The sequence below is a fragment of the Gopherus evgoodei genome, chromosome 6, assembly GCF_007399415.2.
Source record: "Gopherus evgoodei ecotype Sinaloan lineage chromosome 6, rGopEvg1_v1.p, whole genome shotgun sequence".
Lineage (NCBI taxonomy): Eukaryota > Metazoa > Chordata > Testudines > Testudinidae > Gopherus > Gopherus evgoodei.
In genome coordinates, this window is record NC_044327.1 from 87,481,463 (window position 1) to 87,496,864 (window position 15,402).

At 43.9% G+C, this 15,402-nt stretch overlaps 1 protein-coding gene across 4 annotated transcripts in view; it reads left to right on the forward strand.

The window, feature by feature from the left end:
- The first annotated feature begins 2,759 nt into the window (after nucleotides 1–2,759).
- Nucleotides 2,760–15,402, forward strand: part of ARHGEF28 (Rho guanine nucleotide exchange factor 28) — a 212,958-nt gene continuing 200,315 nt past the window's right edge. For all 4 annotated transcript variants that reach the window (XM_030567383.1, XM_030567385.1, XM_030567384.1 and 1 more), the window contains exon 1: nucleotides 2,760–2,900. The gene's annotated coding sequence lies outside the window, so the exon portion shown is untranslated. The remainder of the gene's footprint in view (nucleotides 2,901–15,402) is intronic.

Genomic DNA, 15,402 nt, shown 5'->3' on the forward strand with positions numbered 1-15,402 from the left:
AAGACCCCTTAAAATCGATTTAAAGTGCCTTGTAGTGTGGACGGTTACAGCGTTAAATCGATTTAACCTTGTTTAAATCGATTTAACGCCGTAGTGTGGACCTGGCCTAATAGAGTAATTTTCATAGTGTAGAGGGAGCTGTTGACCCACTGCTAGGTCAGCCACTTTGCGGAAAAGTCAACAATCAAGTCTGAAGGAAGGCGTGGAGAGCACTTCGAGGATTTTCTCCTTGTCTGATAGTGGCAATCACAAAACATAATGCAAGCATTTTGAATGGGAGGTGAGCAACACCATGGGTAGGCACAACAGGCTCTGTGGAAGATTCTGTAGGAAATACTTCCAGCATGATCGAAGAGGTTGTGCATTCATCAGGACCAGCATTTCCAGGAATTCAGATTAAGACACTAAAACTCAGGCCAACTATAGTAACCTTTTAAAACATGTTGCAAATGTAAATTTTGTGCAAACTGTTTGATTATTTTAATAAAAGAGCCTATGCTATATCATTTAAAAATGGGTAGGGAATTAAGAAAAAAAATTCAGCCAATTGGAGTCAAGAAGACAATAGGTTAATTATCATTTTATCTATTAAAATTGTAAACATTAATAACTGAACTAAGACATCCCTTATTCTGCCTATTCAATTACACTGCAGTGGACCATTTCATTTGGGGATGAGACTTAAAAAAATACAGGGAAAACTGTTAATGGTGGGCATGTGACTATTTTCCGTGAAGTTCTAACAAGCAGCTATGTAATGTAGTATAACAGAGATTGAGATTTGATTGTCCATAAGGACAGGTGTCCAGGGTTAGTAAGTGACTGTTAACAAAAAGTTTCACTGTAATTGCACCTGTTGTCTCATACTAGGAAAATGCTACAGACAAGGACCAGTGTATACCTGAATAGATAATTTCACATTAGCACTACAAAGGGCATATAATATAATATACTGTACATTCAGGATGGTATGGAAAGCAGAATGTAATGTGATCCTTTCAAATGAAAGTTCTATTCTGTAAAAGACTATACTGCATTATCTGGACTCTAGGGTATATGTTGCAGTACCATTGCCTTGCTGTGTGGCTTTGAGCTACTCAAGAAATCTTTTTTGTATCTGTTGTCTTGTCTGTGAAGTGGGGATAAGAATATTTATACACCTCACTGGGGGCTGAGGGGCATAAGGATTAAAGTTTGTGTAGTGCTCTCTGTATTATTAGAGCACAAACCATATAATGATTAGTAATAGTGTGGCAAATTTCTGGCATTAGAAGAATGAACATTTCTCACTACGCATTCTAGCTGCTCAAAAGGTGATGGCGGAGTGTAGAATTTAGAACTTTGATCCCAAACAGGGGCGGCTCCAGGCCCCAGCATGCCAAGCGTGTGCTTGGGGCGGCAAGCTGCGGGGGAGGCGCTCTGCCGGTGCCACAGGGGCGGCAGGCAGGGTGTCTTCGGCGGCTTGCCTGCGGGAGGTCTGCTGGTCCCGCGGCTTCGGTGGACCTCCCGCAGGCAAGCCGCCGAACGCAGCCTGCCTGCCATGCTTGGGGCAGCGAAATGCCTAGAGCCGCCCCTGATCCCAAAGCGCAGCCTCCTACAAAATGCGTAAAAGGAAAGAAACGTTGCTAGCGATATACAGACTATGGCATACAGTTCATCCCTCATGCCTTGTGAATCCATCCAGTAGAGGGCAGTGGTACCATCCTAGAGCATGAATTACAAGCACAGCCATACTAGAAAGAACAAGGTGGGTGAGGTAATACCTTTTATTGGACCAATGTCTGTTGGTGAGAGAGACAAGCTTTGAAATAAAATATATTACCTTATCCACCTTGTCTCTCTAATATCCTGGGCTAACTTGGCTACAGTACACTGCATACAACATAGCAATAGGGTTTTTTTTTAAAGAAATTAACAGCAACATTTATAAAATAACATAATAGGGCTTCCTTAGGGTTAGATTAAGGACACTGCAGATCATTAAGCTTTCTTTTCTAGGTTCATGGAATTAAAGTTGTAAGCACTTCAGGCGGAGACCTCAAGGGTATTTAGGCACCCAACTCCCATTGAAATTGGTGGGATTTAGGTGCTTAAATACCCTGTGAGGATGGTGTGAGTCTGACTATGTATTTACAACAGTGTCCCTAACACTGCAGCTTTTGTGTGCTACCATGGTATGGCTGGAGCTAACTATCCTAACACAATTCCTGACTTCCACCAAGGGGAAAATGCCATGGTGCTGCCCCCCTGTAACATCATCTCATGATAGTTGATGGTTTTCCTTAAAGCCTCAGCTTCTGGAGGCTGATGATCCCTGAGCCCCCTCCAAAGTGCAAGGTGTGAGGGGGGGGGGGAAATAACCTCTGAAAAACGATCGCAAACCGGAAGGCAAAGAAGGGACAATTTGGGGCCCTTTTGAATTAATAAAATCTCAGGATGCATGGCAGCCTGACTCAGGCGTTTTGAAGGTTTGGGGCCCCCATGCTCCACTGAGGGGTGCTATGGGGCAGCCGGGCCTTTCCCGATGCCTCAGTCCCCCCAGCTGGGCAGCAGCCAAGCTGCCCAGGAACCGGCTAGCAGGGCCAGTGACCGCTGGAGAGAGCTGAGCGTGCTCCCCCAAGACACTCAGGCGCGGGGGAAAGGCGGCGGCGGCGGCGGCGGCGCTCACACGCAGCTGCAGGTCCGCGGGGCTGTGCAGCGCCGGGCTCCTCCCCTCGGCTGCCGACAGGGGGGCGGGGCTGCAGGCAGCTAGCCCGGCGGGCGCTGGTCTCTGGGCAGTGTAGGGTGCCTTCTCCATCAACGCGTCTCCAGCCCGGGTGCCCGTCTCCCCTGCCCAGACGGCCCCGCAGGTGAAGCCTAGCGCCGGCCGCCCAGACCAGGGCTGAGCCTCCCTCCCCCAGGTAAAGGCTGCAGCCTGGCGTTTGCGCGGTGCCGGGGGCTGTGTGTCCAGCTGTGGCCCTGGGTCAGGTGCCTTTGCCTGAGGCGGCTGTTCTCGCCTCTGCTGCGGGTTCGTGTCCCAGGGCTAGTCAGTCCCCCCTGCGGGCGGGGCGAGCTGCCCCTTGGGCAGTGTGACATGCAGCGTGGGGGAGGGGTGCGGGGGGCAGAACTGACCGCCACGAGTACTGGGGTCCGGCTCCGTGGGGGGCTGCCCGGCTAAGGATATGTTTGCTGGAGAAATCGCACACCTGAGGAGGGTCTGCTCTGATGATGAGCCCATCACCTCCCTGCCAGGCGCAGCGGGGTTCCTGCTAGGCTGCGCAGGAGAGCTCGTGTCTGCCAGGTGTCTGTGCCCTACGGTGTGTGTTGTAGCCGCGTGGGTCCCAGGCTATTAGAGGGACACGGTGGGTGAGTGAGGTAAGATCTTGGACTGGACCAACTTCTGTTGGTGAGAGAGACATGCCTTGGCGCTACACAGAGCTCTTCTGTAGGTCTGGGAAAGGTAGTCTGAGTGTCCCAGCAAGGTTGAACGGATAGAATATGCTAAGCCAGGGGCAGTCAACTATTTTTTGTCCAGGTCTAAATTTCTTGGTCAAAGTGTAGTGAAGGACCAGAACACGCCCCCCCCCCAAAAAAAAACCTCCAACAATGAAGATAAGTACATAAAATTATTTCAGGGTCCATTCAAAAGCATCTGGTGGTCTGGATTTGGCCCCTGATCCGCCTGTTGCCTACCTCTGTGGCTAAACTAAGGGACGATTCAAGGTGAATGGCCTATTAACACTGTAGGACAAAAAAATCATAGGACAGAAAAGGGGATTAGTGGGTTATAGATTGTTGTAATAAGCCATAAACCCAGTGTTTTTAGTAAGACCATGATTTCTAGTATCTAGCAAAGTTATGAATTTAAGCTCCGAGGCTGGTCTTATGAGTGTGCTGATCTGACTGGGCTGTCATCAGGGCATCTGGTGAACCAGGTGCTGGCTTCCAGCCAACAAGTGGATTTCCAGAATGATTCTGGCTTTACTGACCCAGGGTGTGAAGGAAGCAGCAGTTTATGCTCCTGCTATTTTCCCCCCAAGTTTGAGCTAAGCACCAGCACTTTTGCTTATTTTTATAGCATCTCAATTAACAATGAAGGCAGAAAATAATAAACTGGGACTTTTCAGTGAGTCACTTGCATTATAGCTCAGAGGTGGGCAAACTATGGCCCTGGGCCAGATCTGGCCCACCAGCCATTTAACCCAGCCCTTGAGATCAGACTGGGGAGCGGGGTCTGGGGCTTCCCCGCTCTGGCGCTCCAGCTGGGAGCAGGGTTGGTGGCTGCTCCATGTAGCTCCCGGAAGCAGCGGCATGGCCCTGCTCCGGCTGCTATGCATATGGGCATCTGGGGATCTGCTCTACATGCAGCTCCCGCCCCAAGCGCCACCGTGGCCAATGGGAGCTGCAGGGGTGGTGCCTGCGAATGGAGCCGTGGCTCTGTGTAGGAGTCAAAGTGAGGACATGGCTGCTGCTTCTGGGAGCTGCTTGAGATGAGCACCGCCCAGAGCCTGCACCCCTGAGCCTCTTCCCATGCCCCAACCCCCCCGCCCCAGCCCTGATACTCCACCCGCCCTCTTAACCCCGATCCCAATTTGGAGCATTCTCCTGCCCCCCAAACCCTCAGCCCCGTCCCAGAGCCTGCACCCCAGCTGGAACCCTCACCCCCTGTGCCCCAGCACCGGAGCCCCCTTCCGCACCCCTGAACTCCTCATTTCTGGCCTCACCCCAGAGCTTGCACCCTTAACCTGAGCTCTCACCCCCTCCTGCACCCCAACTTCAATTTTGTGAGCATTCATGGCCCACCATACAATTTTTATTCCAATATGTGGACCTCAGGCCAAAAAGTTTGCCCACCCCTGTTATAGCTGTATTGAAAAATGCTTATACTGGTACTTCTGAACTGGAGCAAAGCATTGTTTCAACTGACCCTCAACAACAACAAAAATGAACTGGGGAGCTAAAAGAAATAAAATTCTGAAAGAAAATAGGAACAGTTTATTTGAGAGACTGATGGGAATGGTTTCTGCCATGCTTGCAGGTATTTTATCAAATTGCCTCTGAGCTTCCAGACTCATACTTGCACTGTAGAATTACATGAATTTTCACCCTGATCATTGATATGATAAAGAGAGGCTTTAAAATAACTTTTTTTATCGATTTATTGCTGCTGATATACTGAGCACTGTACAAAGACAAAAATGAAGACAGTCCACCCCTCCCCCCAAAAGTATTTGCATTCTAATATGCAGACACATGGAAGACAGGATGTACTGATAAATCTAGAGGGGGGATAATTGAGAGCCTTTTGTGTTTTTTTTTTTTTAATAATTATTATAAGTTGACTTCTTGTATGCTTTGCAGAAATAGGTTTTTAGGAGGAATTTCTATTAGAAAAGGCTTGGCAAAATGGCATGGGGACTGTGTGAAATAGGATCAGATATGAGAATGGGTGTAGGAACAAGGCATTAAGTCTGGTGTCACTAGTGGAGGGAAAGAAAGGGAAAATGTGGAGGAGACAACATCTGGCATGTATGATGAGGGAGCTGTGCCAAGGCCTTGAAAGTGAGGATGAGATACTTCAAGTTGGTGCAGTGTACAAGAGACCACGAGTGAGGAATGTTAAAGGGCCATGTGTCAGATTCCTACAGAGACAAAGTTATCTTTGTCTCCACAAAACTGTATATGTTAGCAAGCCAAAAACAAAACTCAGAGACTGGTATTTTCATAAATGTTTTATACTAAAGATATGTTTGTTTTGGTTTTTCTTCTTTCAGGGCTAGGTTTTGTGTACTTGATGATAAAAATGAAATTGATGAGTAGATCCTATGGCCTGGAATGTTTTAAAATAAAAGGTCAGGTCATTCAGCTGGTTTTCTCAGTTAGGCAGAAATGCTTGAGTTAAAGACTAGATTTTGAAGCCACAGTCCAGTTATTTAATACTACAGCAATGAGTGCTTAAAACGGCTGTCCTAATTCAGCCAAAAATCCTGTTGACACCAGTGGGAGCTTTCCCTGTGGAGACTTCAGCATTGGGCCAATGACATTCAGAAAACTATGCTGTACGGAATGGTTAACTTTCTTTAATCCAATAAGAGTTTTTTAAGTATGTGCTTCCGTGATGCTAGGAAAGATGATCTATGGCCTAAGGCACTGGGCTATGATTCAAGAGATCTGGCTGTCAGTCCCACCTTTGCCACAGACTTCCTGTGTGGCCTTGGGTCAGTCACTTAATACTTCTGTGCCCTAATTTGCAATCTGTAAAATGGGATGATGATAATACTGTAGACCTCTTCTTGGGGCATATACTCTTACTTAGTATGTGTTTGTACAATTCTTAGTAGAAAGGGGCTAGTAGTTGCTATTGTAATACTGATATAAAAATGATACCTGTTACTGCTAGGTTCATCTTATCATAGTTAAAGGTTATGGTCAAGTGATGAATTTCTGGAAATTATTTACACTGAAAGATCCTTTATTCTAGCAACACTAGTTGGTGATGACATGATACTGAAACACAGGTTGTTCAGCAGGCTCTTTAGGTTATAAAAATACATCTAACTGTATTTTATTGGTCCAATATGGTTTATTGTTTTTTACTGTAGAGATGTAAAGCTTCTCAAGTCACCAAAATCACAGCCATGCTTCTCATTGCTTTTACTTGTGCAAGCAAGACGTTGGAGAAATCTGCTCTATCTTGTGGCCTGGTGCAAGGTAAAATATTAAAGGAATATAAACAAACCTTCTGCTGAGTGCCCAGCTTAGATCTGAGCTATGCGTTGCACAGATATAGGGAAGTGGGGCTCAAGGGAGGAATTCTCCTTGTTCCCACAGGCAGCTGAGCCATTCCGGTGCAATTGAAGCAGATAGCCTCCATGGGCCCCTACATAGCCGTGCTTGGTGAATGATGGGAGAACTTGCATGCTGCTACACAGGCAGCAACACAGAGCAGAGCTCCACGCTGTACACAGGGTGCACACCTGATACATTGAAGTCCTTAAAAACACAAGAATTTTCCTATTGAACTCTTAGATTCTGCCTCAAAATCTCTCTTCAGCCTGGGCACATTAACATTAATATTCATATAATAATAAAATCCTTGGAAATGGAGCTGATCAGAGACCCACACCCATTCCCTCTCCATGACTCATTTTCCAACCAGCCATACCACTTCTATAGATGCTACCTGTATGATGTACTGCAGTCTGCATAGATGCATTGTACTTGCATTTACAGACTGCAGTCAAATGTGATGAGGTCTGATATTTTCATATACAAGACCCAAAATAGGTTACAAAACAGTTTAACAGTACCGAAGGGAGAAGTGGATCCAGCAGTAATAGTTAGAAGGGTAACTTAAAAGGTTCAGTTTCTGCACAGGGCTCCTGTTGATAGCATTTGGAGCATTTCCTTGGAGCAAGAGCAACACATAGCTTTAGGCTTGTATCTGCATCACCCAGACATTTGCACTCATTGTGGAAGTTATATTAACATTCACTAGGCCGAAGTGGATGAGAGAACCTTCACTACATTTCTACAACCTAGATATTTTTAGACAACAGAAAAGATAATTTCTTATTCCAGCTATCAACTAATGTGTAACTCCCTTCATTAATATAAAAGTAAGAGGTCACACAACTCTTGTTGCCTGCTTAGGTGATGCAGGTGTCTGAGGCAAAATTGAAGAGAGAGACCATATTATCAGGAGTGTATGGTAGAAATCGATCTATTTTATTAATGCCTCTAGAGATTGGGAAATGCTATTGTACATCAAAAAGCAAATTAACTGTTGTTGCATTAATCATTTTGAGCTGAGCTACATAGTTTTGAAAACAATGGACTCAGTTTTCAGAAGTGGCTGCCTAGAATGCAGATCCTTATTTGCATGCGTATATGAACACTTAGGTGGACAGTTCATCATTTTGTTACACCCAAGAGCCCATGTTGCAAATGCAGACCACAGGATCTGCACATGCATTTTCAGATCTATATTTGACAATTTGTGTCTGTCTATACCCAAACATTTAATTTATAGTGTAACTTTGTAATATAACAACTTTATTTAGTATACTTGTAAATCAGCTCACATATACTGCTACAACCACAGTTTTCATGCATCTAAACTTCCTTAGATGTCACTTCTCAACTCTATCTACTGATTGTTTTTTACTCCTTTGGTTCTGAATTGCCTTTCCTAAGCATCTGACACTTTTCAGGTAGAGTTTCAATATTTTCTTCAAAGTTGTACATTGATAACTATTTTAAAAATATATATTGATTTTTAACTTACTACGAAGACTCTTTGATCCATATGATCACTTACAGTCTGAGTATCATTAAGATGGCTACTGAAAGCCATAAACCAGGGGTCTCAAACTTGGGGTTGCGACCCCTCAGGGGTCATGATTTTATTTGGGGGTGTCACGAACTGTCAGCTTCCACCCCAAGCCTGTTTTGCCTCCAGCATTTATAATAGTGTTAAATATAAAATTCACATTTTTAATGTATAAGTGAGGGGGTCGCACTCAGAGGCTTGCTGTGTGAAAGGGGTCACCAGTACAGAAGTTGAGAACCACTGCCATAACACACACACTGAATTGTATTTATGATCAGAAAGAGACAGTTTAAAAATAATGCCATCTTTACCCAACCAAAATACGCTCCCTGCGACGCTGAGGTCATATCTGATGACTTACTGACAAAATGTTACTATTACTTACTCCTTGATTGCTCTGCAATGCTAACGTGCCATGGGAGAGTGAACAGAAATCTGTTCTGCCTCATGCATCATTAACATAATTGTTTAAGCAAGTTTAAATTGTAGAAATGTATTACTAATGACGGCGTGTGAATAAAACAACCACACCTTGATTCTTAAAGCTCAGGTTGGATTTGCATTGCTGGCAGATGATGGGGAGGGAGGAGATTTCCATAGTGCTGCCACCATTTTAAGGAAAGATAGCAGGAAAAGTAGATTAGTCTGCTACAGTCCAGGACTGAATATGTATCTTTTGTGAGCCTTTGCTACATCTACAGCTCATGCTAAGGAGGAATGGATTTACCTCCAGCCCTTCTTGTGGCCGTATCAAACTCTCACTTGCAGAGCTCATGAGCTCCCCATTGGGAGAGGAGGAGCAAAGGGAACCTTCATTCTTAAGAAATTAGTTCTGTAAGAGGGGGAAGAGAAGGGGCGAGTGGCTGCTGAAAGAGCTTGTGGATTTTGAAAAAACCCCCCTTCAACCTGCAGTTAAAATTGAAAGCATGTATCGCTTTAGGCTCAAACTCCATTGTACTGTGATTCCTGCATGATTGTTACATATTATGGTATGATCCCAGGAGCAGGGACCAAAGCCAAAGCCCGAGCCCTATCACAATGGGCAGGATGGACGAAGCCCAAGGGCTTCAGCCCTGGGTGGAGGGACTGTAGCCTGAGCCCTGCCCACCAGGGCTAAAGCTGAAGCCTGAGCCCCGCCACTCAGGGCTGAAGTGAAAGTATGCAGATATATAGCTAAAGTTACACAAACACCTTAACTCCGTTCCATAGAGTCACCCTCAGAACAAGACAGAATGCTGAGACAACCTTATGTCAACATAGATGTATTTCAGCAATTCCTGATTGAGACAAATAAGGTACCCAAAGCAGCCTTTTCCACTGCTCAAAAAGGCAGATGAACTGCAAATTACAAAAGTGTCATGAGACACACAGCTAGTATAGCTTGATATAGAAACCTCCTAAACTTTATTCATGAAGTTAGACCACTTATGTGGAAAAGTCAAAGGTTGAAGAGGTGATGAACCAACACACTTAGTATTGGATTATATGTTTGAACACAGTTATAAAAGCAGTGTTCTAGGATTCACTTATTCAGTACTCTTACCAGCAAACTACAGGGGCAGAGTTTTTAGGATATCTCCTGCCTATGACTGTGAGCTTTGTGGGACCCTTATGAGAAACGATGGAGAAAGAAAGATTGGTTTTAATGGTGGTATAAAATTATTGCCCCAGTATAATGGCTTCTTTCGTATTTAAAATATCTTCTTCAGTAGGCTGGTGCCTTCTAAAACTGTTAGAAAAATCACTCTTAAAAAGTAACACGGCTTCCAAAACTGGTACTAAAGGAGCAAGAATGGTACACTGGGAGTCCGGCAATGCTATAGGAACATTTAGTTGGTTTGAGTGATCTTATATTTTAATAAATAAGGTGTAACCTTAGCCTTAAATTTTTGAACAACTCCCATTTTTATTTTGGCTCTGTAAATATTTTCTCTGCAATGCAACACAAAATAGTGGTGGCTTTAACTAATGAAAGCATTAGGATATTAACTGAGCAATGAATTGAGTGATAATCTTCAGGAAGATACGTGATCTTTTATTTTAGCCCCAAATAAGATGAGAAGTGTGTTTCTCTTGTTGATATGAAGAGTGTTGTAAAAGAAATTTTAGTTGAGTTTCTCCAGTTGCTTTTTTTCAAGAGCAGACTAGTGCAATGTGAGGTGATCAAAACCTATGCAAGCTGCTTCCTTATACATTTGTAGGTAAGGGATTATTTTACTTCTCAATTTAAATAATATTAGAATGAAGTAAATGACTTCAAGGCTGGTAGCTGTTCCTCACTCTTCCCCCACTTCATGCTATGTATCTTCATCAGGATTAGAATTAAGACTGATTTGAAAAACCTTGGTTATAATGGTACAAATCCATGCATTTTGGAATTAAGTAGTCGTCATATGCTTGCTTCAAATGGCTACTTTTTTTCTGTCACTGAATTATTTTAAAATCTTTTAGTTTTGGTCTAGGGCAGGAAGCTATGCATAAAAGTACATTCTGTACTGAATAAGATCTGCTCTCTGTGCAATGTGTCCTGACAGTTAGGAAACAATGATATTGCCTTTTGGTATATAATGTGTTGTGGTTCAGTTGCCACATATGTTGCAATAAAGCAGTTCTGGCCAGCAGTATTTTATTGGAAATCTCTGGTTTTATAAGCACCACTCAGAATCTCATAATTTTGTATAAGGAGCAATAAGGGTGTCATGGGTGTGGGGGCGTGTATGTGGAGGTGGCAGTATTTCTTGCCTGCTAATGACCTTTACATGGGCCACTATTGTTAAAATATAAAGACCCCTTTTGTTTCCTGTTACTCTTAATCTATCAAAAATCAAATCTGGGTGCTGGCCTCTAAAATAATAATAGGACTTGTTTTCCTCAAAGTGTTTTACAACATGTATTAAAGTATGAGGCATCACAATCATGGAAATGAGATCTACATTCCAGGGCACTCATGGTTTTTAACTGCAGGTTTAATTTTTACAGGTCAAATTTTGATTTCCAGTAATTTACACTACAAATTATGGGACAACAATAGGTCTGTGTGGTACAGAGGTGTTGGACTATATGCAAAAGGAACATATACATGTTGTCTCTACACTCAACTTTGTATTCTACATACAGTTTAAAAGACAATAGAAATATGAATTTAATTTTTTTATACTATCACTTTATTCTGAAAGGCCTACAAAACACTAAATGACTGATGCCCCAATTCTGATTCTGAATCTGAAACAGGCAGTCTGTCTGCTTACCTGTGTGGAGCCCAAGTTTAATGGTGCAGCAGTGTGCCTTCTTAGCTCACAGTGCACGATTGGGGCCTAAATCCTCTACTTATGTACTTCATTTATTTATCTTAGGAGTAAACACCTCATTTTTTGGGAAGGTGAGACTCAAATACTGAGTTGCGGGCCAGCTTATGGATCAGGATGTCACGGAGTCCCCAGGTGATGCTCTGGAACTGCCTCCCTACGAAGCCAATCAGGACTCTGGTGAAGTCTCCTCTCTGTGAGCAGACTCTCTTCAGGGCAAGAAGCTCACACAGCTTCCACTTTCCTGGGTTCTGATCTTGGAGCATTCAGCATCCTCTGCCCCTCCGTGCGCTTCCCAGAGTGAGTCTGCCCAGGCAGGGTCCTGGGAAGTCAGAGGGTCCCGCACCCCCACTTTGCAGACGTGATTCTTAGCCAGCCAGTAAAACAGAGGTTTATTAGATGACAGGAACACGGTCTAAAAGAGAGCTTGTAGGTACAGAGAACAGGACCATCCTGTTCCGGGTCCTGAGCCGGGTCCATCCTGGAGCAGCGAGCCAGACACCCAGGTCTGCCCTCACTCCTCGTCCCCAGCTAGTTCCAAACTGCCTCCCCCTCCAGCCCCTCCTCTCTGGGATTTGTTCCTTTCCTGAGCCAGGAGGTCACCTGATCTCTTTGTTCTCCCACACCTTTAGCTATCTCCTTGCAGGGGGGAAGGGCCCCGGCCATTAGTTTCCAGGAGACCGAGTGCCGGGCCATTATGCACACTGGCCTTTTGCTCTGCAACAATCTCACCCCCTAGAGACTTAAGAAATGCACAGGGGAAACTGAGGCACCCTACCATATTCATAGGAAACATTAAGAAACAGACCCATTTCGTCACACAGGACTTTTGACTTTGAGCCAGGAAATATGTCCTTCTCCATTTAGAAAGCATCTAACACACAATAGGTGCTTCTGCAATCCAAATAATAGTCTCAGAAAATTCTCCTTGAAAAAAACACCATTAATAAAGTAATTGGCCGTCTGATGATCCCCTTGTCAAGCACGACCAAAAGGCATATTGCTGGAATTTCTCCTGTGTTACTTTCCATTATTAATTTCTCTAGTATGTACAAATGAAAAGGTTGATAACAGAAACCTTTTCCATTAACGTGTTCTCAGCATGACACACTTCCATTCACATTTTCTAGTGACAGATTTCCTTCCCAGGTCCCTTATTAAAGGTAGCTCCGATACTTGGGAAAAACACAGTTAAAAACTAGAAGTAGTGGTATATTTACAAAACAACAACAACACAAACAAACAAAAAAAACCCCACCAAAAAACAAAAAAACCTGAAATATAATTTAAGATTCTTGTAAATAGGTAAAAATTGTTAAAATATGTCTTAACTACGATAAAATATACATTCTTAACTATCTCAAGTAGGTTAGGACACAAAATTCAATTTCCATTGGGGAAGGTGGCAAACTAGACATTTTCAAAACTCTTGTTGGGTAAATTCTATTCTTTTAAACTTTGGGGATAATCACTGATAGAATTTACCTTGAGATGTAATTTACTTACAGCAATTCTGAGTATCAGAGGGGTAGCCGTGTTAGTCTGGATCTGTAAAAAGCGGCCAAGAGTCCTGTGGCACCTTATAGAGTAACAGAAGTATTGGAGCATAAGCTTTCATGGGTGAATACCCACTTCGTCAGATGCACGTTCTGAAATTCACAGATTTCCCATTCGCTCCAGCGGTAAGATAGTGTAAATTGATGTACTTGGTGCCGATTTTCTTAGATAAAGCGGAGATATTCAACTATACTGGACAATAAGCCTGTGCCTTGGACTTCTCCAAATTATGGCACATAATCATGCACATTTTTTGTCAAGTTCACTACTGAACTGACTCAAATTTGCATTTAATGAGGAAAGATCTGATTTATAGGCTGATCCTGCCACTACTGAAATTAATGGAAGTTTGACTTCAGCGGGAGAAGGCAGAAATTGGAAATGGTGGTTTTTTTTTTTAGGCCCAAATCCTTCCCAGTTCTCTCTCCCATCACCCAGATTGACCCCTGACACAAGGGAACTCGCGTAGTTTTGCTATGTGGAGGGGTGTGTGTATGCCAGGAAACTGCATGGGCTCTGCACACATTGTGCTCAGTGCAGCTACTCCCTAGTGCCTCTCAGTGCAATTGTGTGCAGTTGGTCTATGGTGGCAGTTTGGCTTGCACTAGAGAATCTGCTGTTTCGTGAATCCTCCAGAGATGGTGGGTGATGTGGTGTCAGGACCCTGGAAATCTCCGTTCCTTAGACTGTGACTGCATTCCTTCCGTAGTGACTGAAGAGCAACTTTGTTCTGGTTCCATGGCTGCAGTGGGAGAATTTCTCCTGTAGTCATAGAATGATAGAAATGAAGGGCTGGAAGGGAACTACAGTGAGGTTGGCTGCTTATCTTGCTCAGCATGGCAGGATGGAGTACACCTTGACATCCCCTGAAAGGTGGTTTGTCTAGCTGTTCCTAAAAACTTTCAATGGTGGGAATTCCCAGACTCCAAGGTAAACTGTTCCAGAGCTTAATAGTCTTATTGTTAGACATTTTCCCTAATATCTACCTGAATCTCTCTTCCTGCAAAATAAGCTGATTACTTCTTATCCTACTTTAAGTGGACAGGGAGAACAATTGATTACCATTCCCTCTGTAACAGCCCTCAATATATCTGAAGACTCCTATCATGTCCTCCTTCAGCCTTCTCTTTTCTAGACTAAACATGCCTAATTCTTTCAACCTTTCCTCATGTCATGTTTTCCAAACTTTTTATCATTTTTGTTGCTCTCCTTTGAACTCTCTTTAATTTGTTCATATCTTTCCTACAGTATGGTGCCCGAACCTGGACACAGTACTCCAGCTGAGGCTTCACCAGTGATGAATAGAATGGAACAATTACCTCCCATGTCTTGTAGGCCAGGGGTTCTCAACCTTTTTCTTTCTGAACCCACTCCCCCATGTTATAAAAACTCCATGGCCCACCTGTACTACAACAGCTGGTTTTCTGCATATAAAAAGCAGGCCCAGCATTAAGGGGCACCAAGCATGGTAATTGCCTGGCACCCCATGAGACTGAGGCCCTCATGAAACTACATTGGTCAGGCTTCAGCCCTGGGTGATGTGACTCAGGGCCCCGGCCTTCAGTCCCATATGGTGGGGCTTTGGCTCTCTGCTCTGGGCCCCAGCGAAACTAATGCTGGCCCTGCTTGACGGACCCCCTGAAACCTGCTCAGGGTCCCCTACGCGGCCCCGAACCCCTGGTTGAGCACCATGGTTGTAGACAACACTTCTGCTAACATATCCCAGAATGACATTTGCCTTTTTTGCAGCAGCATCACGTTGTTGGCTCATATTCAATTTGTGAATCCTCCCTGATTGAACTGACCTCGTTATCTCTAGCTTGCTTGCTAGCACACATATATATACCTGCCCCTGGATATTTCCATTACATGCATCTGAGGAAGTGGGTATTCACCCACGAAAGCTCATGCTCCAAAACGTCTGTTAGTCTATAAGGTGCCACAGGATTCTTTGCTGCTTTTACAGATCCAGACTAACACGGCTACCCTCTGATACTTGATATTCAATTTGTGATCTGCTATAACCTCCAGATCCTTTTCGGTAGTACTACTGCCTAGCTAGTTATTTCCAATTTTGTAGCTGTGCATTTGATTTTTTTTCCTTCCTAAATATAGTGCTTTGCATTTGTTTTTAGTGAATTTCAGAGATTCCCAGTAGCCAGGTGAGTGAATTGGGCTAAGCACTAGGAGAAGACTCGGATCATTTGTGCGGAACTTTTTCTAAACAAC